The sequence below is a fragment of the Castor canadensis genome, chromosome 12 (genome assembly GCF_047511655.1).
Source record: "Castor canadensis chromosome 12, mCasCan1.hap1v2, whole genome shotgun sequence".
Taxonomy (NCBI): Eukaryota; Metazoa; Chordata; class Mammalia; order Rodentia; family Castoridae; genus Castor; species Castor canadensis.
This window is the reverse complement of record NC_133397.1, coordinates 58665124-58678941: the sequence shown is the minus strand read 5'-3', so window position 1 is coordinate 58678941 and position 13818 is coordinate 58665124. Positions and strand designations below refer to the sequence as shown.

General features: G+C 37.6%; 1 long non-coding RNA gene across 8 annotated transcripts in view; it reads left to right on the top strand.

The window, feature by feature from the left end:
- LOC141414829 (uncharacterized) overlaps positions 1-13818 on the top strand; it is a 211076-nt gene that overhangs the window by 123169 nt on the left and 74089 nt on the right. For 2 of the 8 annotated variants that reach the window (XR_012439722.1, XR_012439724.1), the window contains exon 3: positions 307-415. The exons of the other annotated variants lie outside the window; for them this stretch is intronic. This is a non-coding gene — a long non-coding RNA (uncharacterized lncRNA). The remainder of the gene's footprint in view (positions 1-306; positions 416-13818) is intronic. 8 annotated transcript variants of the gene reach the window in all.

The following is a 13818-nucleotide window of genomic DNA, read 5'->3' as shown; positions in this document are numbered from 1 at the left end:
CCTTCCTATTGCCTGAACTTGTTTTAGACAAAATAAATATATGATTTTTTTTAAAGCAAAAAAATCTAGTAGTGAAAACCCTTTTCATCATGCTCACGGAAACCATCAAAGTCTAAGAAATACTGCAGTTTATCAAGATGTACATTGTCAAGCGTGAAGTAAATGACAGGGTCTCAAGCTACAGTGTGACTCCAGGCCAAAACTAGAGACAGTCCCCAAATTCCTTGATGTTATATTCAGGAAGAAGCACTGCATAGAGGCTGTCATTTTGTCTAAAAACCTATTTCTCCATGACAAATTCCACAGGAGAGACAAAAGTCGGTAACTTGAAGTTTACGTCACTTTGAACAGCAGCTAAGAAGACACTACAAATAAGGAGACCATCACCATGATAAGCAGGGATTTGCCAACTAAGGTGAGAAAAACAAAGAATCGTTAAAATGACAAAATACCGCAAATCACAACGGGTTGGTCTAATTAAACAACAGCACAATGTAAACCAGTGATTTATGACCCACCAGCTGCACAATGTGGGATTATCAAAATAATGGAGACTGACATGTGTTATACACACAGCTTCTCTTTAGTGTGTCTCTGAATGTTTGTCTGGAAAACCAGGGAAACACGCCTCCAACCTCAACTAGTCTCTATATTCCTTCTGGCATAAACCAGTCTCTGTTAGGGCACTTATGGCCTTATCCTGCCTGGTAAACATACTGCTGACTTGTCTTACTGCAGGCTGCTCTTGTGTATTTTGCTTTGCTCTTTTATGTTCCCCATCAGTGTTGGCATCCGAATGTTTCTTTTGGAAAAATATCCAGAGCAGCAGGGAATGCAAGTGTTGCCCTCAGGGCCCTTGGAAAGGTATCGATTGAGTGCGGTCCATGCATGTCACTGGCCTGGCCCACTATTGGCACATTCTGTCTGTCAGATGGACCTACAGCTATGAGACCCTTGACCATGTCAATCAGTGAATTGAGCTAAAGGATGATGAGCTTCAAGATGTAATATGCTTTCCTGTGAAAATAGCCTTTATGGTCCTCTTCCATTGTCCTCTGAGACCCCTGACTTCCTCAAGATGAAGGACACATGAGGGACTCTGCAATGTGACACTTTCTGACCGTCTGACACTTTCTGATGGTCTGACAGCCTGACCGTCTACTGTTTGAGGGTCTAGTCCTATTCATTCTTTGTTTACCTCCAATTTATTATTCATCTTGTATGGTTTAAAATATTAACTTTCACATCAGCTTTACCCTTAGCAACTAGGCTAACCCAGACATCAGGGGCTTCCTGAAGCCCCTGTCTTTTGACAATGTTGGCTGTCATTCCATCCTTCTTACACCATCCAATTGCCTGCCAACCTGACCATGTACACCTCAATATAAAAAATGTGGAACTATGGTCCTTTCCAGGATATTTAAATCATTACAGTTGGTGGCAGTGCCTTTGAGAAGACTCTGTTACTTCTGGTCATTCTGATGGTTATGGTTATGAACATGAAGTCTCTACCTGACAATTCCATTCCACTTTTAAGTCTAGTAGAGATCATTCCTTCACTTGGCTGTCACTTTAGGACCTGGATGAGGGTGGAGGGCCACAGAATATCACACAACTAGTATATTCTACTACAAGTGCAGCAGAATTTGGGGCTCAGAAGAGTAAGCTCTTGGTAATACCACCATGATGCTTCTTTTACCTGATTAGGTAGAAGCCACCAAATTTTCCCTTCTCTTGGTTATGCCCATGTGCATAAATGCTTAGACTGTTTTAATCAGTAACCCAAAACCAGGTAGCAAATGCTATAGCAAACTCCACCAATTGGTTTGGACACAGCCATCACACCTACTTTACAAAGATTTTTGGCAAATGCCACTGTGTTCACCTCAGTCGTTGGATTGAGGCCCCACTTCTCTTAATCTCTAGCCCCCTTTTTTGTTCTAAACTTTTCAAGGTTTGTGTTGATTTCTTTGTTAGGAAAAAGCAATCAGATGAAATTTCAGTAAAGCAAAAATGATCCAGTATAATAATTTATCTTATATATTTACTTAGATGCCAGATATTGTGCTAAGAGCTTGGTATACTGTGATGAATAAAGCAGTACCTTCCCTCTTGGTGCTTGCAGTCTACTGAGTAAGACAGACAATGAACATGTAACTAAACAAATACACACGAAATTAATGGAAGTATGCAGGTGAAGCACATAATATAGTGTTGATAGCATAATGTTTAATAAGTGCAAATCATTGTTCCTATTAAAAATTATCATGTAAGAATTATACACTATATAATCTATATATTATATGCATGATATAATACTGTTATATTATTATAACATATATTATAAATAATATTCTTAATATATTTATTATAATAATTCATGTTATAATTATTTATAATTGATATCCATAATATTACAAATAATGCATTGTATAATAATTATAATCACAAAATTATTATAAAAATAGTGAGTATTTTAGTTATCTATTGTAGCATAACCAAACACTGGCTTAAAATAACAATAACTATTGTTTTTTGCTCATGAGTCTACAATTTGGGCAGTGCTTAGTGGTATCAGCTGGGCATCTCAACTGAAGTCTAGAGTCCTCTTCCAAGGTAGTTCACTCACATGGCTAAGAAATCAATGCTATGAATTAGCTGAGAGTTCAACCAAAGCTCCTAGATAGAGGCCTCTATTTCTTTCTACATGTGTCTCGAAATGGGGCTCTTTAGGTTTCCTCATTGCATCGAAGCTGGATTACAAGGATATTTCAAGCGACATACAGTGGAATCCATCCTTAAAGGCCTGAACCCAGAAGCTAGTAGTTCATTTCTACCATAGTTTATTGGTCAAGCAGTTACAGAGCTTGCCCACTTCCAAGAAGACAGGCCAAAGATCTCTTTTCTAAATGAAAAGAGTGTCAAAGAATGTGTAGCCATGTTTAATCAGGAGTAGTGGGCTAAAAATACAAGCTCTAAAACTCCTCTGTTCCTTTTTATAAAATACCATCTAATTTGACTACAGCATATTTACAGTTTTAAAGAATTTCCCCCCAATTTTGTATCCCTATGTGAGGCAGGTAGTATAATACTTTGATCCTTATTCCAAAGGAAATTGAGACAGGGATTTTGATTTCCTTGAGGTATCAGACATACTATATACAGCAAACCCAAGGAAGTTTGTTTCTTCCCAGCCCCCAATTATTTTCCGTTCACTTGTTCATCTTGTGGTTAGGCTTTGTCCAGTCATCCATAATGGTCTGTGGCTGAGGAATCACAGTGTTAATGGTCAGACCAGGGTACCACGGCTACCCAAGTTTTATGATATCCAGCTGTGGAATGGATCATGGTGTCTCTGAGGTCTCACTCACTGAGATCATTGTTCAGTTTCAGTGTACCATCTGTTGTTCGGATCTTCCTAAGTGATTTTCTGAACTGGCTTCCTTTTTCAGTGAGAATGGAAGAAGTTGTCAAAAGCCCAGGACATTCTTTTCTGCATTGTAAAGCCATCAGGACTTAATTAGGGAAAAATTCTTCAGCAACAATTGATGTGTTAAACTATCATTCAATTTCAAGTACTCTCTTTTTATTAAAAATTACTTACTTGAAATCTGTTGGATGTCCAACTTTGGGTTTTTTTAAATGAGTCTCCATCTATTTTACATCCTGTTCTTAGTGAATTTTCTAATTAGATTGCAGTTTATAAACTACTTTGGGTTAGAATTTGTTAGAAATTTTCATTTAACACTGATTCTTCTTAGTTATCTGTAGATTCAGATAACAAAACTAGAAAATAGAGTTGATTAAAAGTGACAGCTTTGAGTTTTTGGAAAGTGTTCTAAACCATTGTCTAGGCCTTTGGAAAAATCTTCTTGATGTTTGTCTTTAGTTCTTTTCCCTGAATATTTAGTGTCCTTTGTATTTAGAGAAAAGTTGCAACCATATGTTTCTGATTCATTTATAACTAACTTATTTAGACTTAGCTCAGGAAGCTATTGTTGTGTAAGAAAGTATACTCTTAGGTGGTATATAAGTGATTTTAAACTCTTTCTTTTCTTTAAACATGAAAAACGTCTTTGCCAAACTTCCCCTGAATATCAAAAATTGGTTTGTTACAAGATGATGGAGCCCTGGACAGGACTGAATGTAAGTCAGTGTTTCATACTGAACTCTATGTCCCTCCATGTTTGCCTCGGAGCCTGTATGAATATGGATTTGTGAGTATGTCATAGGCAATACCTGACCAGTTTTCAGTTGAGGTTTTCCATATACTTGGTTATGCATAGATTGATGGGTCCATTCTCTGCTGAGGCCTCACTAGGACTTTAATAGATTTAGGGATATAGCATAATACAGGCTTGAATCCCTTCCTATTGAAAAATTTTTAGAAATTGGAAGAATAATAGATCCACATGGAAAAACATGCTCATATTTTTGGGAATCCAGAAAAGACACAGTTTGTATGAACCCAACAAAGGTCAGAATATAAAGGAAACGAGAACAGAAACTTAAAGAAACTGAATTTCTGGAAGAGAGCCATGAAAGAAATGGTAAGGGTGAGGTGATGAATGAGTATTAGACCAGTGGTTCTAAATTTGACTAATAATTAGAGTCACCTGGATGGGCACTTGCTTAATAAGAACACATTTTTATACTTTATTAACTTTTCTCCCAAGTGGTTCTAATGATCCTAGTTTGGGAACTACAGAGTTGTTGGAAATACATTGTGAGCTATAAACACGCACACACACACACACAAACACACACGCACACACTGTCAAAAGGAAATTGAGTCCAACAATCTGAGCTGTAACATTCTATCCCCATCCTCTCAAATCTGGCCCTGCCCTTCCTCAAAGTTTAGGAATAGATCTCAGATAAACTCGTGGTTTTACCACTACATTCTTCTACATGGTTCAGATAATTCTTCCACCACATCTCAAGTCAAGACAAGAGGTAGGTGGGAGAACAAAACAAAATAGATTGCTACTAACATCTACAATTCTAGGAAAGTATTTACCTGACATTTCTTTAGTCTTTTACTTCCAGTTCACAATTTTACTATGAGTTTAATAATGAAAATCCAATGTTATCACTGGTACAGTGACTGGTGTTTTTGTCCTTTAAAACAAGATGATATTCTGTACATTTTATTGCTTTTTGGAATCTTATCAATATTCTCAATGGAATGTCTCAATTTCCAAGATGAAAGTGAATAAAAAAGTTGGTAATGTCAAGTCCAGTGTGCGAGGTAGAGCCCTAAGACAGTAAATTCAAAACACCAGACTGCTAGGTGGGGCAGTGCCTTCCCTACATCTGTCTTGTGGAATACCAGCACAAAAATCAATTGTTTGTCTCGAGACAATGTTTTGGAATGGCTCCATCTTGGTTTCAACTATTAAAGTCACCAGGTAAAAGCTCTTCTTATGACTTTACTAGATTAGCATTTTCAACAGCCATTAATAAGCCAAATGCTGTACAATTTTATAAATTAACAGATTCAGGCAATTGTTATGTGTAAATGTTCCACACATTATCTGCTGTAGTCATAAGGCCTGGTCTGAAAAAGAAAATAATAATGTTTTGGAAAATGATGACATTCTGCAAATAAAATCTGGCAGCAAAAAGTTCTTGGCAAAAGTCATGTTCATTTTAACATGCCTTAACGTATTACTACATGGAGAGGAAATTAATCCTTCCTCAGTCATTCCTATACTTCTGAAGTGTGGAATTATTAGCAGAGTCTGAACCCTCTACAGGTAACTCAACTCTTAATATAATAAGCCAAAATGAATATAAAGAGGTGAAGATGGAAGTAAATTAATTTTCTTGGAATTTTCTGGAGAATTGAGTTTATAGTGACTAGAATATATGAAGCTGCTAAAGGGTGTGGGAGAAGTAGAATTGTTATGAATTTGGTGTCCTTCGGGGCATTTGTACTCACTGGGTGATAAGAAAGGCCAAATACTCAAAGTAGACATTGACGAACAGACATTGTTGCTGGAAATATTTTTCATTCAGCTTCTTTAATTATTTTTCCCATCTTCAATGAAGGACATAGACTCTGGCTTTCTTGCCATTTCTCCTATACACCAAGTGCCTTCCCTCTTAGGGTTTTGACCTTGGGTGCAAAAGAGTTCTTCCTTGACCATCCTGTTGAAAACACCTATCCTTCAGCCCTTCTGTTCTTCCCTCTCTTTTATTTTCCTTTGTAGCACTTATCATCACATTTGGTTTTTATTAATTTATGTTCTTACTCTCTCTCTCTCTGTAGTTGACAGTTTCTAAAATAGCCCCCAGTGAGCTATGTCTTCTAGTATGCCCTTGTGTAAATCCCTATCATCTCCAGTGTGGAGTGGACCTATTGATTGCTTTCTAGTAAACAGAATTCAACAAAAGCAATGGCATTAGGTTACAAAAATATTGTGACTCCTATCTTGCCTCCTCTGGTACTTTCTTGCTGTCTCACTGGGAGCACCAAGCTGCCATGTTGTGAGTAACCAACAGAAGTCCTATACAGCAAGGCACTGAAGTCTGTGGTCAACAGCCAGTGAGGACCTGAGGTTACAAACAGTCTTGTGAATGAGTCTGGAAGCACATGCTTTCTAAGTTGGATCTTGAAATAACCACATCTCCACCTGACACTGTGTACCCATGTTGTCCTGAGTCAGATACTGACATCTAAGCTACACCCAGATTCCTGACCCACAGATTCTATGAGATAAAAAATATTTCTTGTTTTAAGTCACTAAGTTTTAGGGTGATCTGTTATAAAGCAATAGATACTGAGCATTCTCCTCCAGTGGAGGAGAATGTCTTGCTCTTCCCAGCAAGACATTCCGATAATATCAGGCTCATAATACTAATCTTTTGATCACGGTTATTGATGCAGGTCTGTGTTGCTTAACACCCCTATACAGACAAGGCCAACTTCAGGGGCAAATGTTATGCAGTCACTGTGTGCCTTAGGAAACATGACTCAAACCTCCTACATGTTCTTCATCTGTAAAGATGCCACAGGGCTGTGGTAATACAGAGAATATAATACTTAATGGACTATGGTCCATTCTCAGTAAATGGTGGCCTCCCCCTCTGGGAGCTTATTATCTAACTAAGGGACAAGATTTGTACAGAACAAAGACAATTCAAAACAATCCACACGAAATGTGATGTTACATGAAGTACCACATGTTTTTGAGGCAGGAATTATGGAATTATTATATAGAATATGGAGTAATTATTTTCTGGGTCTTCCTTTCTATACTATAGGGTATTAGTTACACATTTATTACTTGGGAATATTACCAGAAAAAGAACCCATAAATTTTCTTCAATACATTCTCCAAAGAAAAAAAGCTGAAAATGATGAAAGTAATACAATCTGTGTTGATGAGGACCTAAAAACTGAGCAAAAGCATAAGGCATTTACTCCTACTGTTGTTTCTGCTATCATCATCTTTTCATGCAATGAGAAGGAAATTCACTGTTCCAAAAACTTAGCTTCCACTTCCAAGAAAGATAGAGCAGGGTTTCTCAAGCCATTCTTTCATAGGAAAAGTCACATAAAAATAATTTTCTTCTAATGGTCTACTCTAAATCATATAAAGAGTTCCTTGGAATTCTAAAGAAAAACTAATAATAATAATAAAGATTCTTCCTTTTGCTATGTGCTAATATTCAGATTATGAGCAGCTGTTTGGTAAGGGAAGAGGTTGTGAAATCATTCCAGAAATTTCCAGTTTTCCAAAAGAAATTTTAAAGGGAAAATAGCCCAATATGAACCACATTGGAATCAGCACCTCAGTTTCTATGGAGAAAAAGTGACCATGGTTGTCTACACATATAGGCAGGTCATTCAGACTGATTCTAAAGCTCCACTTTCGTCGGTGGTCTGTGTGTGTCCACATGGTGACAAATGGCCCCAGCAGGGCCTCCAAGGTGTTGGCGCCACCAGTAAGTGCCAGATGGAATGTGGTGAAAGTTTTGATTTGTAACTTTCAGACCACAAGTACTTGCCAAAATGGATGGGTTCTTCTGGTCACCTTTGGTAAGTAAAGCCACAGGTATTCAGTTGAAGCCTGTGGGTGAGAAAGACATAAACAGGTGCTATAAATTAGCCAGAGCAGTAAGCCACGGGCTGTTTAGAAAATGGTAAACCCAATGGTCCCAAAGAACAAGGGAGTCTCTTTTCATCAGAATGATCAGGCTCTTTCAACAAATATTCATGGAGTGCTCACTCACTGCCACTCAGAAAAGCCACTGACAAGGTCCCTTATTTAAAGAATGCCTGCAGTGAGGAAGTGAGCCCCAAACTCCCTAGGATGGCATAGATCTAACTCTGGACCACACTGGAAGGAAGAGCCATTGTCCTGGGGAAAGCCTGGGCAACTGGAACACTATGACTCCCATTCTTTCTACAGAGTCTCAAGCTGTACTCTTCATGGAATGAGTGAGTCCTTCCTTCCTTCCTTCCTTCCTTTTGTGTAAAGTGGGAGAGTTTATTGAGAAAGAAAAATATAAAGTGGGAGAGTAGAGCCCCAGAGTTGGGGGAGTGAGGTCCCAAGAAAGGGTGCCCCATGAAATGAGTTTTCTCCCTTGTCTTACTCAGGCCAAGACTTTTCACAGGTTGGAAGAAATATAGCTTTTTAAAGTAAAAGCTCACAAATAAGCCCATTATCTTAGTGAAAGTGAAAGAGCATTTCTTCTAAACTCAAATCTGAATTTCATGTCCCTGAGATTTTTATCTTTGGATACCAACTGCTGAGCTATAAAACTAAGCATTTACCTCATTCTGGTACACACTCTTGTAGAAAGATGACAGCATCTCCTATGAAAGCAGACCTTCTGAGAAGGATAAACCACTGCCACTTCTAGTATCATTTTATCATGCTTTATTACTTTCCTAGTTAACCATTTTTCATCTTATCTATCCTTTAAGCGGCATTTTACTTATCTTTCATAATAGTTTTCTTCTGGATGGTTAAATAGTAGTTGGTCACAAGCCTAGTGTAGTAAGTTATTGAATTATCACCTTAGTGTTTTTCAGACCCAATTCCTGCTAATTCTTTTGCTGTGAATTGAATGAATTCTTGTAAATTGGTATGCTGAATGAGACACCAAGAACAATGATGAGATAGAGCTGTTACTGGGTGACAGACATTGAACTAAGTCTAATCTAGGTCATCTCAATCACTCTACAACAAACCTCTTGAGGTAGATTCAATCATTTCCCACTATGGCTTAAGAGAGGTCAATATTTTGCTATAGACCCCAGCTGAAAGTGGTGGAGCTAGTATATGTGTAACAGTGCCAAAGTTTCCCGGTTAATTATGCAGGTAAGATTGCCTACCTTTTATGCTAACAGATCAAAATATTGCATTGAATGAGTGTTAAGTAATCAACATACTATTCTTAAAATAAACTTGTTTATATTTTATCTAATACCCACTTGTATTAGATAAAATCGGGGGATAATATTTTCTAGACTCTGAACATTTTTCTAGATATAAACTTTTTAAAAAGTCGTTGTTTAATCTTCAACTTCAAATTTACAAACATAATAACTGGTGATATAGCCAATACTTTTACTATTTTCTTTGGGAGTGCAAATCTTTTTAAAAACATTTTTATTAGTATATGATAGTTATACAGGGGTTTCATTGTGACATTTCCATATATACATAATATTATACCCTGATTTGGTTCATCTTTTCTATTATTCTCTCTACTACCCCATGCCCTTCTCAAAATAAGTTCAGTAGGTTTCAGTGTTCCACATTCATGCATGTACAGAAAGTGTATTAACCATATTCACACTCCTTTACCCTCTTCATTTACCCTCCCCCTCCCACTATTGCCCTCCCTTCAATATGACTTATTTTATTTTCCTGTCCTTGTTCAAGTGTCTGTTCATTGTTCAGTGGATTTTCCCTTGATATTTTACCTGTAAATATATTGTACTTTAATCATTCTAACCCCTTCTATTACTCTCCCTTACCCTTTCTCTGTGTTGTTCAACAGTTTTCAGTGTGATTCATTGTATCTTGTTCCTACACAAATGTGATGTATTATTATTCACTCTCTATCATTCTTTTCTTTTCCTCCTCCCTAGACTCCTCTAATAGTCCCACTTTGGGAAACATGTTCTGTATATATTTATTTGTATATATGATAATGCTTGTATTTGTTTTGGATCTTCCATATGTGAGCAAAACTATGTCACCTTTGTCTTTCTGGACCTGGCTAACTTCACTTAAGATGATGTTCTCCAGTTCCATCCATTTATTTGCCAATGACAAAACTTCATTCTTCTTTATGGCTAAGTAAAATTCTAGTTGTATAAATACCACATTTTCTTAATCCATTCATCAGTTGTAGGGCATCTGGGCTATTTCTATAGTATGGTTATTTTGAATAATGCTGCAATAAGCGTTGGTGTGCAAGTGTCTTTATTGTAGGGATACAAGTCTTTATCTAAGCCAGTAGTTCTCAACCTTAATTGATCATTGAAATACTTACAGGGGCTTTTAAAGATGCTGATGCTGGGTCACACCTAAGACCAAGTAAATTAGAAGCTCTATAGATGATACCCAGGTAGATTACATTGAGAATCCAATATTGAAATCTTGAATAATTCTATCTGGGATTTTCTATATATATTCATTTCACTTGCACTCTGGGGCTTTAGCTCATTTAGTTAGAACTGTGATTCAGCCAATTCCATATTCATTCCCAAATGCTATCTCATTACCTGCCTCTAATACACACACTAAGGAAAGTAAATCTTCTTTCTCCCAGAGTTCCTCACAATTGGAGGCACCACATAATACAGTTCTGGCCAAGACAAGAAAGCGACTATTGAGGGTTTCTGGAAAACCAGGTGTTTCCAATAGTGTCAATCAGTTCAGTTGAATTTTTCACTTTTCTTCTGAATGTCTACAATTATTTGAATGTTTCCATAGACATACACTGAGCATGTGACTTGAGTCAAAGGTAATTTGAGTAAGAACACCACAAGGAACTCTTTTTATTGATGATTTATTTCCTCATAGAGACCTTGTAGTCCATGTCAAAAGAGTTTTACAGAGAAGATAAAAGCCAAGGAATAGAAAGCCCTAAGGTTTTTTTGTGAAATTCTGTGGGGATGATTGTTAAGTGATCACTTATTAAATGCTTGCTGAACACAATTTCTACACTGGACATGTGTTATTTCTAGGGAGAAACCTGAGGGATAGGTAATAGTTTCAAGGCAGAAAGCACTGTGTCTGACCTTCTGACTGTGAATTGTTGTAATATGTGTATTATGTAATGTATTTACTAATTTTTGATGTATAATGCATATGCAAAGAATAGTGTCAAAGTGCTCACAGATGAACTCATCTTTGTGTCCAACTCCCAGGTCAAGAGACAGATTGTTACCAGGACTCTCTGGCCCTATTTGCTCTGGTTATTTTGGAGATAAGGTCTTGCTTTTTTCCCAGGCAAGTAAACTTTCCACTGCTGGGTGACAGTCATATACTATCACACCTAGCTTGTTTCTATTGAGATAGAATCTCTCAAATTTTTAGCCCTGAGTGGCCTGGAACTACAGTTCTCCCAGTCTCAGCACCCAAGTAGGTAGAATTACAGATGTTAGCTTCCTGTGCCCAGCTATGACCACCATCTTGACCAAGGATATCAAGAGGCTGCCATTCTTTCCTTTTTTAAAAGCAATCCACTGAGTTTCCACTCACATTGATTAGCTTAGAAATTATCAATAAGGGGCTACAGAGTAGAACAAGGTCACCTCTTATGTTTTCATGTGCCCTCTGTTGAGATGTGGAAGTCAAATCTGTACTACAGATCATTTAACTATGGAAAAATGAAAAGAAAGAAATAAAATCCAGACCAACAAAGCAAAGATTTAAGTTGGCATCACTTTCCATATAATTGTGATGCTGGCACACACTCAATAAACATATCAGCATTGTTAAAATGATTTATCAGCCAAATAGTTGAATGTAAAATATTATCAATACAGGTGTCATCATTGATCTTTCTTGGGTCTCACTGCTGAGGAATGGGGCTGTAAGATGATTTCAACAAACAATCCTTGACAGCAAACCAAAGGCAACAAGGCACCGGGACAGACAGCTGACAAATGCAGTATGGGGCCATTAAAGCATGTGATGAATTTGCCAGGAAAGTATATATTTGTGCAAGAGGTGAGCTCATATCTCCCATAAATTTGTCAGCCATGACACAGTGTTCTCCAGCTTGGCATGAGTAATGCCTTGCTATTTGCTGCCTTTGTCTGGCAAAAGCTCTATCAGTCACTCCAGGGTTATTTACAAAGAAACGTGTCTATCAGTTACAAGGACATGACTTTGCCGCTAAAAGATAACAAAAGAGGAAATCAGGCAGTGGCCTCTCAGCGAGAGATGCGTCTTTTCCAGACAAGCTCTGGACTGGAATGAATCAGATGGACGGCAATTGGCTGGGCTGGCCCTGTGCCTGGCATGACCAGTCTTAGTGCATTTATCCACACTGATTAGATTAGAAATTATTAATAGGGGGCTACAGAGTAGAGCAAAAGGTCATTTAGAGTTTAATTCTGTTCTCAGATAACTTCATTTCAGCTGATGGGATTGTTATTGTAGGGGTTTTATATGTTTATAGGAAACAATATACTCAATAATGAAGTCCAGCCTCCTTCTGCAAGGTCAGGAAAGCTATTGTGTAGCTAGATTGAAGTCTTCACAATTGTGTTAATTAAGTAACAGTGATTGGACTTGGTCTCCTCCTGAAATGCATTTAAGAGCCTAAAAGCTGCTGAGAATGTATTCTTTCAATATAAATATATAATAAAGCAAGTGAGACCAGAAAGCAGCTTACGATTGAGTAAACAGAAGAGCTGACATGAAGCTTTTACTTAGGGAAGTCAGGAGCCTGGTTGGCAGTTGTAACTTCTTGTCACATAAATACAAATTCCTTGTCAGTTTAGGATTAAATGTAACAGGTCCCTTTTTCTTTACTCAATTCCTGATGAGTCTGAAAGGTGAAGTTATAAAATTTGATGTTGATTGTACATTATCTCATCAGTGACTTTACTGCCTGCCAGCTTGAGGTAGATGACCACTAGAGTAAGAGGCATATTGGTCTGGGATAAAAGCCCTCTGCCTTGGATTTACCTAATACACTCAGGCCATTGGTGAACAGGGAGCTCGGCTCTGTCTTTTACTGAGTCCCCTCCTTTGGACTGCTTGTAACTTGGATATTGAAGTTTCAAGATACAGCTGCAATTTTGTTTGTTCCAAGATATGAGTTCCTTTCTGAACAGCTAAAAAAGAAAAAAGAATTTAATTGACTTTAAGCAAAAACTATATTCACAGAAAATAGTTTGTTGTCATATATGTCTTACAAACCACAGAGGACTTTTGGTCCCTACTTAAATCCCCTCCTTTTTGACCCCTCCACACACACCATGGTACCCCTTTAAGGAAAACTTGGAGGTGAAACTTGGTTACTTGTCTTTTCAACTCTCTTCCAACTTTCCTCACATAAGAGATCAGATTCCAAGACAGAATTTGGTTTTCCCAATGGAAGGAATATTGAATGAAATTATATCTTCTTTAATATAAGCTTTTAAGAATATTTCTAAGATAGTGATTCTCAAGTAGGAGCGATTTTCCCCCAAGGGACATTTGCAATGTTTGGAGACATTTTTAGTCATAACAACTGGGGTAGGTGTGGAGAGTGCTACTAGCATCTAGTGGATGGAGACCACAAATACTGCTAAGCATACTACAATGTGCAGAACAGTCACCCACAAAAAGTTGT